This window comes from Herpailurus yagouaroundi, unplaced genomic scaffold (assembly GCF_014898765.1).
Source record: "Herpailurus yagouaroundi ecotype Mexico unplaced genomic scaffold, PumYag 142, whole genome shotgun sequence".
In the NCBI taxonomy this organism is placed as follows: domain Eukaryota; kingdom Metazoa; phylum Chordata; class Mammalia; order Carnivora; family Felidae; genus Herpailurus; species Herpailurus yagouaroundi.
This window is the reverse complement of record NW_024412397.1, coordinates 24,272,654-24,290,006: the sequence shown is the minus strand read 5'-3', so window position 1 is coordinate 24,290,006 and position 17,353 is coordinate 24,272,654. Positions and strand designations below refer to the sequence as shown.

At 43.2% G+C, this 17,353-nt stretch overlaps 1 protein-coding gene and 1 long non-coding RNA gene across 2 annotated transcripts in view; one reads left to right on the top strand and one right to left on the bottom strand.

Annotated features, from left to right (window-relative positions):
- Positions 1-17,353, top strand: part of SMAD4 (SMAD family member 4) — a 111,386-nt gene that overhangs the window by 30,341 nt on the left and 63,692 nt on the right. The window lies entirely within an intron of this gene.
- On the bottom strand, positions 7,907-17,306 carry LOC121032922 (uncharacterized). The gene is made up of 3 exons (XR_005791599.1): positions 17,005-17,306; positions 10,342-10,428; positions 7,907-9,156 (listed from the first exon to the last, which is right to left on the bottom strand). It is a non-coding gene; the product is annotated as an uncharacterized LOC121032922 (long non-coding RNA).

The window sequence follows — 17,353 nt, the reverse complement described above, 5'->3', positions numbered from 1 at the left end:
CACATTTTAGGGATTGCTTTTTAACTTTAAGTTAATTTAATTTCATAATTATGTTAAAGATTTACGTAGTTTTACAGTAAAATTCACGCAACCGGGTATATTTAGAGAATTCTAGTTTCTCTCTCCTTGTCTCTTTCCTCCTAAGTAGCCTTTACGATTTCTTATGACTTAATTTTCCATTGATTTTTATTTTTTTTTATTTTATTTTTTTTAATTTTTTTTTCAACGTTTATTTATTTTTGGGACAGAGAGAGACAGAGCATGAACGGGGGAGGGACAGAGAGAGAGGGAGACACAGAATCGGAAACAGGCTCCAGGCTCTGAGCCATCCGCCCAGAGCCTGACGCGGGGCTCGAACTCACGGACCGCGAGATCGTGACCTGGCTGAAGTCGGACGCTTAACCGACTGCGCCACCCAGGCGCCCCTTCCATTGATTTTTAAAATAAGCAAATGTGTGTATATGTTTATATCTGATGGAGTAGGGGGAAATCTCATGACAATTTCAAATTTTTTAACGGTTATTTTTCTATTTAAAATTTTGTGGCAACAGGTATTTTCTGTTTTTCCAGCTGTATACCCTTCTCATCAATGTATTCAAATTTATTAGCAGATAGTAGTTAATAATCTTTTAAAAAATGCCTATTTTGTCTGTAAATTATTTTTTCCTTTTTATTTGGTATTCTATTTACTTGCATATCTTCCTGCTTTTTTTTTTTTTCAACGTTTATTTATTTTTGGGACAGAGAGAGACAGAGCATGAACGGGGGAGGGGCAGAGAGAGAGAGGGAGACACAGAATCGGAAACAGGCTCCAGGCTCCGAGCCATCAGCCCAGAGCCCGACGCGGGGCTCGAACTCACGGACCGCGAGATCGTGACCTGGCTGAAGTCGGACACTTAACCGACTGCGCCACCCAGGCGCCCCTCTTCCTGCTTTTTATTGATCTTGGCATGATGGTCACTTTCAGGAGTCTTTTGAAAAAAATCATCTTTTAGTTTTGTTATTCATGTGTACTGCTTTTCTCCCCTCTCCCCTGATGCCTCGTTATCATTGATTTTTGCCCCATCTTTATTCCTTTCTGCTTATTTCTCTGGGGTTTTTGCACGGGGCACTTGTCTCATTTGATTTCAATATTTCTTATTTGTTAAATGTATATAACTCTACAAATCCTTTTTATGTACCAGCTATGTACAGTTTGACACACGGTGCTTTTATTATATTTTGTAATTTCCAGTACGATAATTTCTCTATTCTATTATTTAATAGAATTTTTCATTTTCAGACTTCTAGGAATTTGAAGGTATTCTTTTGTTAATGATTTCCAAATTTATTGTATTATGATAGAGAACATGGCCTGAATGATGTGGATTTTTTTGGAATTTATTGAAGCGCATGACTAGTACATGACTGATCTTTGGAGTCTTCCATACATTCTTGAAAAATGTATATTCTTTATTTGTTGAGTACAAAGTTCTCTATTAGATCGAGCTCACTAATTGAGTCATTCAGTTGACCTACACTGCATATACAATCTTCTTTGTCCCTCATGATGTTTTCCACCTTACAGTCTCTTTCAGATGATATGAAAGTTACTACCCTGGAACTGTTTTGGTTTATATTTACCTGTATCTCTTTTTCCATCCCTTAATATTCAGATAATGATTTCACTGGGCACTTTCTCGGGCATGTTGTACAACAGCATGGCAAGCATCAGGACGCCCTTGAGCCAAGCTCAGTCCCTAAGGTTGCAGTAGGCTAGGCTCAGCTGTCTCTGACCCTGCAAATCACCCTGCTCACTTTCTCATTTTCCTTTCCCACATCTGTGTTGTTCGTTTTTATATTCCTATCTCGTAGCACAGTGACTGACACCTGGTAGGCACTCAGTATTTTCCAATGAATGAGTGCATTCAAAGAGTATATAGCCTCGTTAGGAAAACAAGACCCCTTTAAGAATAGTTGGAATGTATGAAGCACTGGCCACATGCTAACGCTTCTCCCCACATATTATCTATCTGATCTTATCCCCTACCTTGCTCCTGTCTCTTGCCCTGCCCTAGCTGCGCTGATGTTACTGTTGTTCCATGAACACATCGACCTCGTTTCTGCTTCAGAATCTTTACACCTGCACTCCCCAGATTTTTGTATAGCTCACTTCTTTGTATCATTCAGGGCCCTGATCAAATGTCCCCTCTTCAGACATCCTTCCCTAATCATCCTATCTAAAATACTACTCCCCACCCTCTCCAAATCTAATCACTCTCTCTGGTATGTTGTGTTTTTTTTTAATGGTAATTATCACTAGTATTGTTTGTTTGGCTACAGGTTTATTGGTGTATCATCAGTCATCCACCAGAATGTAAGTTCTTTGAGGACAAGGAGTTTGCCTTGTACACCACGGTATTGTCATCCATAGTAGTGCCTGCCAAACACCAGACACTCGGTATATTTTTGTTGGATGAGAGAATTTGCCTTTAATCTTCGGAGGAGAACATTTTTTTAACAAGTGTGATGATACCTACTTTAAGAGAGGAAGTAATTAAAGCTGAGAAAGGTTCAGTAACTTGCCCAGGAACACACAGCAATGGAAGCAGGATTTGAATACATGTCCATTTGACTCCAAAGCCCATCTGCAATCTCCACTTCTATGCTACTGTCTGCTAATAAAGTCGAAAGTAAACAGGACATTAGGAAATCAAGGGTCAGTGGAGTGGCTGGTGAAATCAGCTGGGCTGGAGTCGTTGGTAGGGGAGAGTTGGGCCTCCCGATGGGATTTGGCATGGTGAGGGAGGCAGGGAGGGAAGGACGGCAGGCAAACGCTGGGCCTGGGCCTGGGATTGTTCACATGGCCTTTTCCTTGGCCGAAGAATCTGTTGGGACTTGCTCCTGGGGGAGCAGTGGGAATGGAGGGCAGCTGTAAGGGAGGGTGGCATAAGCCTGCATTCCTGGGCCTTTGGGTCAAAGCCTGCACAAAGAACCCCTGCCAAGGAGCCTTTGTGGACTGTGGCTAAGACCAGAGTCGGCCTGGTATTCTCACTAACCCATGGAGCCTCAGGCAAGTTCAGACCAACTGCGGCTCCCGGGCCACGCCAGTGGTGTGTGTGTGTATGCTGGGGGGGGCGGGCCGGGCGTCCAGGCTGGAGACGTGCTGCGGAACCAGGGCACCTTTCTCAGTGAGGATGGGTGTCAGCGCTGAACCAGGTGGGGGCCAACCCGGGAACCGGCTTCCCGGAAAAACGGGCGGGAGGCAAACAGCTGCCGCCGCTGGTGGCCTCCCGGGGCGTGTGGCTGGGAGGGTGTTGACTTCTCACTTCCTTGCTGGTCAAAGATGCGCGTGTGGAGGCCCAGGTAGCCAGGCCCAGAAGGCGGCTCCATGGGCAGCAGTGCTCCCGCACGGGGCTGACCTTGCGTGGGCTGCACGTGGCGGAGGGCAGGAAGCGTGGGGACAGTTCATCCGCAGCAGCTGGGTGCAGCTTGTCAGAAGGGCCCGGGAAGTGAAAGTCCACCAGGCAAAGGAAAGGGGAAGAGAAAACAGCAGAGGGGAGAGGTGGCCGCAGCCAATGGGCGCAAGAGAAAGACAAATCTGAGTGGCAGGTGTTGTGGGAGCTTCTTGCGGGCACCTTTTCTTGGAGGAGGGGACAGCAAGGAGGGGACACCTTTTCTTGGAGGCTGAGTCCTGGAAGCAGCTTCGCACATCCTTCACACAGCCAGTTCCCAAGGAGAAGCGAGGTAAGGGCTGTTCAAGCGCTCACAGCATCCTTCTCCTTCAAATCCTGCGTTTCCACCTCTGAAAAGGTGGCACTTGTTTATCCTTGAACCCTTTAAAATAAAATAGTAACTGCAATTTTCTTCCCAGGTAAAGTTAATTACCCGCCTCAAGGTTGTCTCCCAAGAAAAATTCTTTAAAACTAAGGAAAGATTTTGGTGATGTTAAGGTTAGATGTTTTCCCCCCTCGGAGCTGAAAGCTCAAAACCCTTTGCACACATATTCATTATAAGATCCTTTTATCACTAAAATGATACCAACTCTACCTTTAAAAAAAATGTTTTGTTTTTGCCTTTGATGAAATTGTTATTTCCAGCACCCCCCTCCCTGCAATGTTCCCTGTTGTGCCTGTGACACTGACTGAGACGGTTAGATGCTACATTCACTTGTTTGAACCAAAAACTGTCTAGTTTTAAGGCAGATCTGGAGTCTCCTAGGGGAAGGGAGAGGCTGGATAAATTTTAGGCGTTTCAGTTAATGTTCATCACCATCCAATTCCTCACCCGAAATAAAGCATGGCACCCAGTAGGCTCACTCTGCATGTTTCCTGAATGAAAGGATGTTTAAAAAAAGAAAGCTAAGCTAATCATTGACAAGCATTTGAAGTAGGTAGCATCGCAACTGTGGACTGTCTCCTAAATCAGCTAGTTTTCCTTTCTATTTCCCACCTCAAGAAATTTTGCAGTTTAGGCTCTAGAGATCTAGGCTCTGGAGTCTAGGGTCTTGCGTTCAGAGCTCTGGTCCGGCGACCAGCTGCATCACTTCACCTGGGAGCCTGTTAGAAATGTGGCCCCACCTTGGAGTCACCAAATCAAAACCTGCATTTTTTGTTAAAATTTGTTTTTAATGTTTCATTTTTTTAGAGACAAAGAAAGAGTGAAAGGCCGGGGAGAGGCAGAGAGAGAGGGAGACACAGAATCTAAAGCAGGCTCCAGGCTCTGAGCTGTCAGCAAGGAGCCTGATGCGGGGCTTGAACCCATGAACCCGAGATCATGACCAGAGCCAAAGCTGGACGCTCAACCGACTGAGCCACCCAGGCACCCCAAACCTGTATTTTAACAAGATCATGTTAAAGTGGAAGAAACACTGTTCAAAGGCACCTGGGCCACTTCCTGAGGCATCTGGTCAGGAGGCCCTTCTGGGTCTTGGCTTCAGATTTGGGTTGCAGGACTGCTCCACACTGCACTCAGTGTGGAGGGCTGGAGGCTGGAGAGGGCTCAGGTTCCAGCTCTGCTGTTAAAGGGACTTCATTACATGCGCAGGTAACTTAAAAATTGTTTTAAAAACCCAGTCTTACAGAAAACTTGCAAGAGTAGTACAAAAAACTTCTGCATATCCTTTACCCAGATTCACAAATTATTAACATTTTGCCACATACGCTTTAATATTTTCTTTCTATGCTTATATATTATTTTGGAACTACTGGAAGGCTAGTTACATACATACATGCCTTTCTTCTTAATACTTCAGTGTGTACTTACTAAAAACAAGGACATTCTTGGGGCGCCTGGGTGGCTCAGTTGAGCTCAAGTTGGTTGAGCATCCAACTTCGGCTCAGATTGTGATCTCGTGGTTTTTGAATTTGAGCCTCGCATCGGGCTCTGTCCTGACACTGCAGAGCCAGCTTTGGATCCTCTGTCCCCCTCTGTCTCTGCCCCTCTCCCACTCATGCTCTCTCTCTCTCTCTCTCAAAAAAAAAAAAAAATAAATAAATAAATAAATAAATAAATAAATAAATAAATAAAATAAAATAAGATAAAATAAAATAAAAACAAGGACATCTCTTATGCCACCATAACACTAGGGCCAGATTCAGGGGGGAAGCAAGCAATGCCTGAGTCATGGCCCTGAGAGGGCTTCCCAAGAGCTTTGCTCGCCACACCCTAGGTCCTGGCTTTGCACACTATCGTTGCCCAAATCAGGAATCCTAACATGGATTCACTACTATTATCTGATCTGCTGTCCATATTCCAATTTTGTCAGTTGTCCCAATAATGTCCCCCCCTTCTTCCATCCCCAGTTCAGGAGCACGCACAGCATTTGATTGTCATGTCTATTGTGCCTCCTTCAGTCCAGAACAGTTCTCCAGTCTGTTTTTCATGACATTGACACATTTGAAAAATACAGACCAATTATTTTATAGAATCTTCCCTAATATGGGGACAAGTTATTTTTAATCTCTTGATAGTTCAGTTTCACCACCTATAGATTGAGAATAATCCCTGCTTCGTGTTGAATTGAATAAATTAAGACATGTTATAGACTTGACATATGCAGGTGTAGTTGGATTAAAAAGTTAGCTAATACTGATTAGGTGCTTGTCAGGACCATGTTACGTGCTTTACAGGCATTATCTCACTGAGTCCTCTCTACAGCTCAGTGGCACAACAGGCTTTATTTTTATCCCTGTTTCACAGATGAAGAAACTGAGACTTAGAATGCTTTGTCCCCTGTCTCATAGCTAGTAAGAAGTGAAATGAGAACCTGAACCAAGTGAGGCTGCCTCCAAGGGCTATTTGCTTAGTAACCTTGTTAGTGATGCTTACCTCAAATGTACTTTTTTTTTTTTTTTTTTGAGCAGCAGGCAAGTTTATTAGAGTATAAGATCAGAAAGGAAGAATAGTAGGAAAGCTCTCTTTACAGACAGGGGGCATTCGAAAGTGAATGCCACCTAGAATGTAACTTTTTAAGATAAAATGTACATAACATAAAGCTTACCATTTTAATAATTTTATTTCCCCCAGCTTTATTGAGAGATAATTGACATAAAGCATTGTATAGGTTTAAGGCATACGATGCAATGATTTTATACATGTATATATTGTGAAATGATTACCCTTATAAAGTTAGTTTAATACATCACTCACCTCACATAATTATACCTTTTTTTTGGTGGCGAGAACATTTAAGATCTTAGCAACTTTCAAGTATATATGATACAGTATTGTTAACTAAAGTCACTATGCTATATGTTAGATCCCTAGAACTTACTCATCTTATAATTGGAAACTGGTATCCTTTGACCAACATTTTCTCATTTCTCCCCCAACCCTTGGCAATCACCATTCAACTCTTTGTTTCTATGAATTTGAACGATTTTATTTATTTGTTTTTATTGAAGTATAGTTGACACACAGTGCTACATTAGTTTCAGGTGCATGTGTTTTAATCATTTTAAAGTGTACAATTCAGTCTTTTAATATATTCACAATGTAGCACAACCATCAGCACTAATTCCAGAACATTTCCATTACCTCAAAAACAAACCCCGTGTCTTTCAATTCCCCTCCTCTCCTGTCCTGTGACAACCGCTAATCTGCCAATCTACTTTCTGTTTCTATGGATTTGCAAATACACACAATGGAATACTACTGAACAATAAAAAGGAGCTAACTACTGATACACGCAGTAACATTTTAGATCTCAAAAACATCATGCTGAGTAAAAACAATCCAGATGCAAAAATTACATGTTGTAAGATTCCATTTATATGGAATTTTCGAAAAACCAAAACCTGAAAAACAGGAAGCAGGCAGCGGCAATGGTTGCCTGGGGCCAGCAATATGGGGGTGGGGATTGACAGCAAAGGGGCAGAAGGGAACATTCTGGAGTGATGGCAGTGTTCTAAACTTGATTGTAGTAATGGTTCCACAATGTATACATTTACCCAAATTCATCCAACTCCCTTAAAAAGTTTGTAAATGTAAGTTGTACCTCAGTAAAACTATAAAACCCAAACATATCTGTCCTCCAGTGGAGTTCAACTCATGAGCATGTCTTCCTTCATAGTCTGGCTCCAAATCTATCTTCCCAGCCTCATCTCTCACCTCTGTGCATTCATTCAACAAACATTCTCTGACACTTCCACACTTGTTATGCAGAAGGTCCTCAAGAGAACCTCTGTCCTCAGGGACAAAGGAACTCACAGTCTGGTCTGGGAGCAGAAAGAAAGGGCACCCAGTCCTGACAAACATCAGGGATCCTAGAGGATCATCAAGTCTTTTTTTTTTTTTTTTGAATATATGTATATATGTGTGTATATATATATGTATATATATGTGTGTGTATATATATATATACATATATATATATAAATATATATATATTTAGTACCTATCACGGGGCCCAAACTCATGACCCCAAGATCAAGATCAGGAGTCCCATACTCTTCCAACTGAGCCAGCCAGGCACCCTGATTATCGACAGAGTCTTAAAGGAAAGGAAGGGCATACACATTCCAGTCACTCTGAATTTCAAGTTTGAATCTAGTTTCAGTTTAATTTTTTGAATAGGTAATGCATCTACATGGTTGAATAATAAAAGAAGTTATACAGTGAAAAATTTTCTCCCATCCATTCCTCATCTGTCCAATTCTCACTCTACTCCATACAACCATTATTGTTATAAACATATACTATTTTTCCTCCTTTATGATAGAAAAGATAGCATAATATACACATTGTTTTGGACTTTGCATTGTCATTTGGCAGTAAACCTTTGAGATCTTTCCATACGGGTACAGTGAAAACTTCCACTTAAATTACAGCTATCTAGTCTTCCATTGTATGGATGTGCCATAGTTTATTTATCCAGTCTCCTTTTGGTAAACATTTGAGTTATTTCCAACAGTCTGTTAAGGCCAACAACGCTGTAATATGTACCCTCTTGAACGTGGTGTATTGCGTTTTGCTTTGTTTGTATATGACAGGTATACCTACGGCTATATATTGAATTCCACAAACACACCAATCACTTTCATATCTGTAGCCTGTTTTCTCTGCCCTGAAAGTCTTCACTCAATCCTATTCTACTGGCAAACTCCTATTTTCCCTCCAAGTCCAGCTCAAATGTCACTTTCTTGTGAAGGCTTCTGAACTCTGGCAAGATTAGGTTGCTCCTTCTTTGTTTTTTCACAGCATTCTGTGTCCACCTCATCAGAATTATCTATTAACACTTCACTCTTCCCCCACTAGACTCGGCACTACTCAAGGGCATGTGCTATAGATTTCTCTCTGAATCCCTTAGTACTTGGTACCTGGTCCGTATTGAATAAAAATGTGCATTGTGTGAATGGTTAGGGCTGACAGAGGGGTGTGTACTGCTCCTGTCCCTTGCTTTCAGCTGCCTCTTGGTCTCTGTTAGTACTTAGAGGACTGCAGCCAGACAAAGGTGGGCTGTGATTTCCCTTCCCCTCCCACGTAATTCCTTCCTGCCTGCCCAACCCCTTTCCCCCACTTCGGATTCTGTTCACAGCTGCCTCTGTCACCCTTGCTGGATCTGGCATGGATAGCAGCTATTGTAGCTTTTTAGTAGATTTAAATAAATAAATAAAATGGAGCATTGGCTCTACCCATCTTCGCTCTTCTTCATCAAGTCTTTGGCCTCCTATAGAGCTGAAAGAACAAATCACTTGATAGTCAAATGTACACCAGTCACTCGCAAACATAATGTTCTACACCTTAAGCCAAAGGAGATGACAGTTTACTGTAGTGCTTTTAGGGATGAGGGAAATAGTGCTTTGCAGTGTTTAGGTTAATCAATGTTAAATGATTTTCAAGGGCAACTTAGATTATTTTTTAAAACATTGGGTTAACTCCCATTATGCTCCTAAAATAACCCACTGGTTCTACATCTTTTTTAATGTATGAGCTCCTTTCATTTTATCAGTACCCTTTGTTACTATTCACTAGACCTGGCATAAAACAATTATAATTTATCACTTGCCTAGCTAATGAAAACAAATAAACAGAACCAAAACAGGCTGAAAAAAAATTGGGTTAACTCTAAAATGTCATGATGCCTAACTCATGCCTTGAGCTGTCAATTGCTACATCATTTCCACATTTCCATTAAGCATCTTTTTTTTTTTAATGTTTATTTGTTTATTTATTTTTTGAGAGACAGAGAAACAGAGCATGAGCGGGAGAGGGGCAGAGAGAGGGGAAGACACAGAATCTGAAGCAGGCTCCAGGCTCTGAACTGTCAGCACAAGCCCGACATGGGGCTTGAACTCATGAACTGCAAGATTATGACCTGAGCCAAAGTCAGACGCTTCACTGACTGAGCCACCCAGAAGCATCCAACTCTTGATCTCAGCTCAGTCATAATCTCACAGTTTGTGGGTTCAAGGCCCGCATTGGGCTCCGTGCTGACAGTGAATAGTTTTTTTTTTTAAGTTTTATTTATTTATTTTGAAAGAGAGAGTGTGATCAGGGGAGGGGCAGAGAGAGAGAGAGAGGGAGAGAGAATCCCAAGCAGGCTCCACACTATTAGCACAGAGCCCTATGGGGGCTTGAACCCACGAACTCTGAAATCATGACCTAAGTGGAGATCAAGAGCCGGATGCTTAAATGACTGAGCCACCCAGGCACTCCCACATGAAAAATTATTCTATTTCTTCCTCAGTGGGCGGTGCTGGAAGTGGGATGGCTAGGTCTTCAACTCTGGGATGAAAAGGTAAAAGCTCTATGTTCTCCTTACCCTGGGGAAACTCTGTTTCACAGGAGGTGAGCCTCAGAGAAAACAAAAGGGAACAAGAGCCCAGGGCAGAGATGGATGGAAGAACTGAGATGTTTCACCTGAAGAAGTCTCCGGAAAGGTGGTGGCTTAGGTCCCCTGGAGTGCCTTGGCACTGTGGTCTTCAAAATTTCTTGCTTGCATGCCTCCTAAGAGAAATTTGAGAAACGATGGTTCTTCTTGTACCTTTAAAGGTCATATCTAGGGGCACCTGGGTGGCGCAGTCGGTTAAGCGTCCGACTTCAGCCAGGTCACGATCTCGCGGTCCGTGAGTTCGAGCCCCGCGTCGGGCTCTGGGCTGATGGCTCAGAGCCTGGAGCCTGTTTCCGATCTGTGTCTCCCTCTCTCTCTGCCCCTTCCCTGTTCATGCTCTGTCTCTCTCTGTCCCAAAAATAAATAAACGTTGAAAAAAAAAATTTAAAGGTCATATCTAAAACGTTTCATCTTAAGTTTAAATAATGGCAAAGTTTGTTATTTCTGGCATATTATAAGTATTGGCATTTTAAAATAAGATTGTTACATCATTCTGTAAGTGTATCCAAGGGAATCTAAATATCATAATGCATCTATGATTTATTTAAAAAAATACATGAACAAGCTTTTCTTAAAAAGAAATTCTGTATCACTTTTTCTCCTTATCTTGTACTTCCATTCTACTTGCTCCTGAACATTTTAATATAAGATTTTAGTCTGGAAAGTCTTTTATTGATCAGCCTATCATATTTCCCTAAAAATTAAAAAAAAAATCTTTGAGTCTCTAAGTTTAAAACATTCATCTTGCTTGTATTATTAATACAATTTTGAATACCTAATTGGTATAAACAACATAAAATGTTATAAATTTTGATGAACTACTGAAATTAAAATGCAGAATATTTTTGCTGGAATAAGACATGGTTAGAAGCATGAAACACCGTATTCATTTACCCAAACGAATTTATCAAGAGCCTCCTATGTGTCAATAGCAACTCTAGTCACTTGGGATATATTAGTAAACACTATGTATAAATCCCTGCCCTTGTGGAGCTTACATTCTAGTGGGGAGTAGGAGACAATAAGCAATAAGCATAAATATAAGTAAATAACACAGTAAATGAGAAGAGCTATGAGGAAGATAGATCAGGGTAAGGGGAATCTGGGGTGTAGGGTAGGGTTCAAAATGAGTTATGGTTTTAAAAAGGTTAGGGTGGGCCTCATTGAGAAGATGACGTATGACTCAAGAGGGTTAGGGAGTTAGCACTGCAGGTATCTGGGGGAGATGTGTCCCAGGCAGAGGGAAGAGCCAACACAAATGCCCTAATTTGAGAATATGGCTCATATCTTCTAGGGTCAATAAAGAAAGTTAGTAAGGCTGCAGCAGATTCATCCAAGGGAACAACAAGAGATGAGATTAGAAAAATAATGATTGGGGTAGGATGGTGGTGAAAATCTTGTGGAACCCTGTAGACTACGGTAAGGACAGTCTTTTACTCTGAGTGAAATGAGGAGCCATTGTGGAGATTTAAGCAGAGGAGTGACATCATCATGTTTTCAGAGGATCACTCTGGTTATTACGTTGAGAACAGACACTAAGGGGCAAGATGGAAAGCAGGGAGAGCTTTTTTTTTTTTTTCTTCAATATATGAAATTTATTGTCAAATTGGTTTCCATACAACACCCAGTGCTCATCCCAAAAGGTGCCCTCCTCAATACCCATCACCCACCCTCCCCTACCTCCCACCCGCCATCAACCCTCAGTTTGTTCTCAGTTTTTAACAGTCTCTTATGCTTTGGCTCTCTCCCACTCTAACCTCTTTTTTTTTTTTTTTCCTTCCCCTCCCCCATGGGTTTCTGTTAAGTTTCTCCGGATCCACATAAGAGTGAAACCATATAGTATCTGTCTTTTTCTGTATGGCTTATTTCACTTAGCATCACACTCTCCAGTTCCATCTACGTTGCTACAAAAGGCCATATTTCATTCTTTCTCATTGCCACGTAGTATTCCATTGTGTATATAAACCACAATTTCTTTATCCATTCATCAGTTGATGGACATTTAGGCTCTTTCCACAATTTGGCTATTGTTGAGAGTGCAAGCAGGGAGAGCTTTTAGAAGACTAATCCAAACATGAGATGGTGGTGGCTCAGACCAGGGAGGAAGCAGTAGAGATGGTAAGGGATGCTCTGAATCTGGACTTGACACTGGACATAAAAGAAAGAGGGAAGGCAGCATGCTTCCAGGGCTTTTGATCTGAGCAATTTGAAGGATGGACTTGTCGTCAATGAGAGAGGAAAGCTGGTGAGTTGAACAGGTTTAAGAGAGAATATTTTTTCAGTTTGTGGCATAAGTTTGAGATGTACAGCAGATTGCTGGATATCAGAATCTGGAGTTTAGATGAGAGGTCTGGGCTGAATCTATAAATTTGGAAATGTCATCATATATGATGATATCATGTATCTCTGATGTTGTTGAAAGGAGATTTAATGAGATCACCAATGAAATAAGTATAGATGGAAAGGAGAAGTAATCCAAGGAATGAGCCCTACGTCATTGCAAGGTTGTCTGGGAAAAGAGAATCAACAAAGAAGACATAAGACAGGGAAAGAGGGATCAGTGATGAAGGAGGAAAATTGGTGGATGTGGTTAAAAAAAAAAAGGTGAATCAAGTGATTAGCTATGTTAGCTGTTACAGACAGGTCAATTAAAATGAAAATTGTGAATAGATCAATGGACTTAGGCAATATGAAGTTCATTGTTGACCTTGACTAGAATAGTTTTGATAGAGTAGTAAGGATGAAAGCATGAATGGAACTGGTTTAAGTGGGAGACCTGCTCACTTGGATACTTCAAATATGCCACATATGTAACCTTATATGCACTGGTGTGATTCTATTACATATGCATGTAATATTATCACAGGCATTATATTTGGCATGTTTTTTAACTTTATATAAATTGTATCATATGGCATGAATTCTGCTGCTACAGGGTGGCAGGAGAACCAGAAACAGAAAGCATGGAAAACTCTTGAAATTTTGTTGGAATTGAAGTACAGACACGAGGCAGTAGCGGACAGTAGAAGTGGGTCAAAGAGGCTTTGTATGATTGGAGAAGTAACAGCTGCTTGTCAGCTGGATGGGAATGACCCGGTATAGAGGGAAACATTGATAATTAGAAGGGGGCAGATAATTGCTGGAGTCATGGTGATGATCTTGATTAGTCAAGCCAAGATTGGTATTTGTTGCCTTAGCAGAGGGACTGGCTTTAGCTAGGAGCATGGAAAATTCAACTACGTAATGGAGGGAAGGTGGAGAAGAGGTTATAGATGTTGGTATGAGGGTATGGGTAGATGGGATCGTGGGATTGTGTGGAGATTTTCGTCTCATTGCTTCAATTTTCTCAACGAAACAGGAAGCAAGGTTACTGAGAAAAAGGATGAAAGGGAAGGAGGTGTAGGTTAGAGGACAGAGAGCTATGACATCCAGAAGAATGGAGGAGTGAAGTGGGAGTCTGGGGCAGCACGGAGGGCACACTGGAGGTTGAGTGATGAGTTTAAAGTGAAACTAAGCAGTGTCATTGTGTTTTTCTCTAGCCACATTCAGATGCGTGAGGGCTGGTGTGGGGTAGGTGGGAGCTGGCTTGATCAGGATTGTGGTTTTGCCTAGCAAGCACAACAAAGGGGGATGAGAGTGTGCCAGGGTGGAGAATGTGTGCAAGGGAGTGATTGTAATGATTGGCCAGATATTTAACCTGGGTAAGGATGGGAGAGAGCAGATACGTACTTTCAACAATTGCTGCAAGGAGATTTGTAAATGAGATCGTGTTCAGAGTATATTTGAAATTGTGATTATGATGAGTTGCAAAGTTTGATAATGCTCCTATGATTATACCCATGGGAGTGAGTGGCAGACTTAGGGTAGGACAGGATCCTTGGAAGAGAAGTCAAAGAACTGAGAGGTCAGGATATTGGGAAGATCATCCACATGTACATTATAAGCACCTAGGATTAAGACGGAAGAGGGGCGCCTGGGTGGCTCAGTCGGTTAAGCAGCCAACTTCACCTCAGGTAATGATCTCGCACTCCGTGAGTTCGAGCCCCGCGTCGGGCTCTGTGCTGACAGCTCAGAGCCTGGAGCCTGTTTCAGATTCTGTGTCTCCCTCTCTCTGACCCTCCCCCATTCATGCTCTGTCTCTCTCTGTCTCAAAAATAAATAAATGTTAAAAAAAATTAAAAAAAAAAAGACAGAAGTGGTATTGGAGTGACTGACAGAGCAAATGGTGACAAAATGAAGGGGAATGAGAGCAACGATGAGGGGTACTGGATAGGAAGATTTAAAGCTGCAGGTTAGTAGGAAGAGAGGGGGATGGTCTGTTGAGGAGCAGGGAGGACACCTACCCGGCTTCCAGGCACAGTCTAAGAGACTTAGGATTGAAAACACAGTTACCACTACTTTCAAAGGGGGAAGGGAAAGCACTGTCCCAGGGGAAAGTCAGGTTTCCCTTAAGCAAGAAAGTGAAGAGAACGTGAAGACAAATTCTGAGGAGGTTGGGGTTATAGGATTATTATTTGCATAAATAAATAGATGGTGTAGTGGATTCTAATATGGCCCCGCATGATCCCTGCCTTCCTATGTGGTCTCCTTCTTTTGAGTAAGGGCAGGGCTTGTGAGTTGCTTCTGGTCAATAGAGTATGGCAGAGGCACCTGGGTGGCTCAGTCGGTTAAGCCTCTGAGTTCAGCTCAGGTCATGATCTCTATATTCTTGAGTTCAAGCCCCGTGTTGGGCTCTGTGCTGACAGCTCAGAGCCTGGAGCCTGCTTCAGATTCTGTGTCTCCCTCTCTCTCTGCCCCTTGCCTGCTCTCACTGTCTCTCTCTCTCTCAAAAATAAATAAGCATTAAAAAAATAGAGTATAGCAAAGGTGACAGGATATATGCAATTATGCATACGTGATTGTTACATACGTCTGTTACCAGTGTCTTGCACTGAGAATCTCCCCCTTGCTGTCTTTGAAGAAGCAAGCTGCTATATTGACAAAAAACTGAAGGGACCTCCAGCTGACAGTGAGCAAGGGACTAAGGCCTTCAGTCCTGTGCAGCCTGCAGGGAACTGAATGCTGCCAGCGACAGTTTGGAAGTGCATCCTTTCCCATCCAACCTTCATTTGGGATCTTACAGAGGACCCAGCTAAGCCATGCCTAAACTCCTGACCCATGGAAACTGTGAACTAATAAATGTGTGTTGTTTTAAGCTGCTAAATTTGTGGTTATATTGTCATACAGTGATAAATAACAAATACAAATGGCAAAGGAAGAGGTTTAGTTATACCAATGTTACTTTTTAACTCCTTCTGAGGTATAGTGCCTAGGAATCACATATTGATCTTTTACCAAATCACCGAGTTAGAGCTTCCTTCAATTTTGTTGGCAGCAAGAATTGGAAACCACCTGACTTGCAAAAGAATTTATAACCCATTCATTTGGGCCATTCACTTCCACATCACAGACACCCATTTCTGAATTGTCCCTTTGAATTGCCCTGGAGGTTTTTACATCTTGAGCTGATGCACCTTAAGTAACGGGTGAGAGTTTTACTTTTTTTCTGTCAGGTGGGAGAAGGACGGTTTTGAAAGGGGACACTCTGTCCTCAGGTGATTTCTCAAGCTGAGCAATTTTTATTATATAGTACATATAGCAGTGGAAGATGTGTAAATGAATTCGCTTAAAACTAGTCTTGGAAAGTCTTCCTGCACCCTAGGAGTAGGGAACACCAGTGAACATGACAGTTGTAGAGGCTTTCTGGTAGAAGAGGTAAGAGCCCAGGACATGATGGCGGGTAGGACAGCATGGGGATAGGAGGTAGGACACTGTGTGAAAGGTAGGAGGGCAACGAGACTTAAGAAATGACTTTAGAACTTCCCAATAATTAGTTTCCGTGGGACCCCCAATGGAGGTATTTCCTAGGTGGTAGAAAAGTAAAATAAAAATTAAAAAAATATATAATTAGTATGTGTTTTCCGAAACTTTTAAAATATAAAATAAACGCCTGTTATCTTGGAAAGCTTTCAAATAAGTATTAATTCAAAAGCAGAGTTTATGCCTTTCTCTACCCAACAGGTAACCTAGTTAACAGGTGTGTTGTAGGTCCTGGAAGGTCCCTTCCAACTCTGAGGTTTCACCTAGATTCTTCCGCTCACTTTTCATAACACCTGGCCAGACTCTCAAATGTGTGATTCCTTGACTCTCCTGTGCATCTCTTCAGCCCAAAAAGGGATTTGGCAAGTTTAAACACTTTTGGATCTAGTAATCCAGGGCTGGTGGAAAGGGAAAGAAGGTGCGGTCATCGCCTGTTTCTTCCCAACGTAAACCGCTACAACCATCTTCTCCCCGGAGCTGGCTGTCCAACCCTAATTTTTGTGGCCGCAGGTCCTCAAAAAACAAGGCCCGGCTCATCGCTGTTTACAAACACTTACTGGACGCCCACTCTACTCCGAGCTCTCCAGCGCTGCTTGCGTACTTTTCTGTAAAGGGATGCCAATTTCCCTGATGAACACACTGCAAGCAGCCTCTCTGGGGCAGCGCCCTCCGCCAGGCCCGGAGCCCAGACCGGCACTCCGGGCAGCTTGCCGACTGGTGCCGCCTCGTGAGCGCCTGCGCAGAGCGACCCTCCCGTCACTCCGGGCGGGAGGCGGGGGCAGCAGGGAGAAAGGAAAGCTGCAGGGGGAAAAAGGGCCAAACCCTGAAATTACCCGGATGTGGTCTCCGTGCGCGCATGCTCAGTGTCCTTTCGACAAGTTGGCAGCAACAACACGGCCCTGGTCGTCGTCGCCGCTGCGGTAACGGAGCGGCTCGGGTGGCGGAGCCCGCGTTCGCGCCCGCCCGCTCTCCTCGGGAGGCCCTTCCCGCCCTCCCCGCGACTCCACGGCCGCCCAGGGGGCGGGAGCGGGTGAGGGGAGCCGGGCGCCCCGCGAGAGAGGCCCCCGGTCGCGGGGCGGCCCGGGAGCTCTAGGCGGCCCGCGCGGGCAGCGGCGCGGCGCCGAGGAGGGGCGGCCTGGCTCGGACGCGGCGGGGCCGGGGCCGAGGAGCGCAGAATGTGAG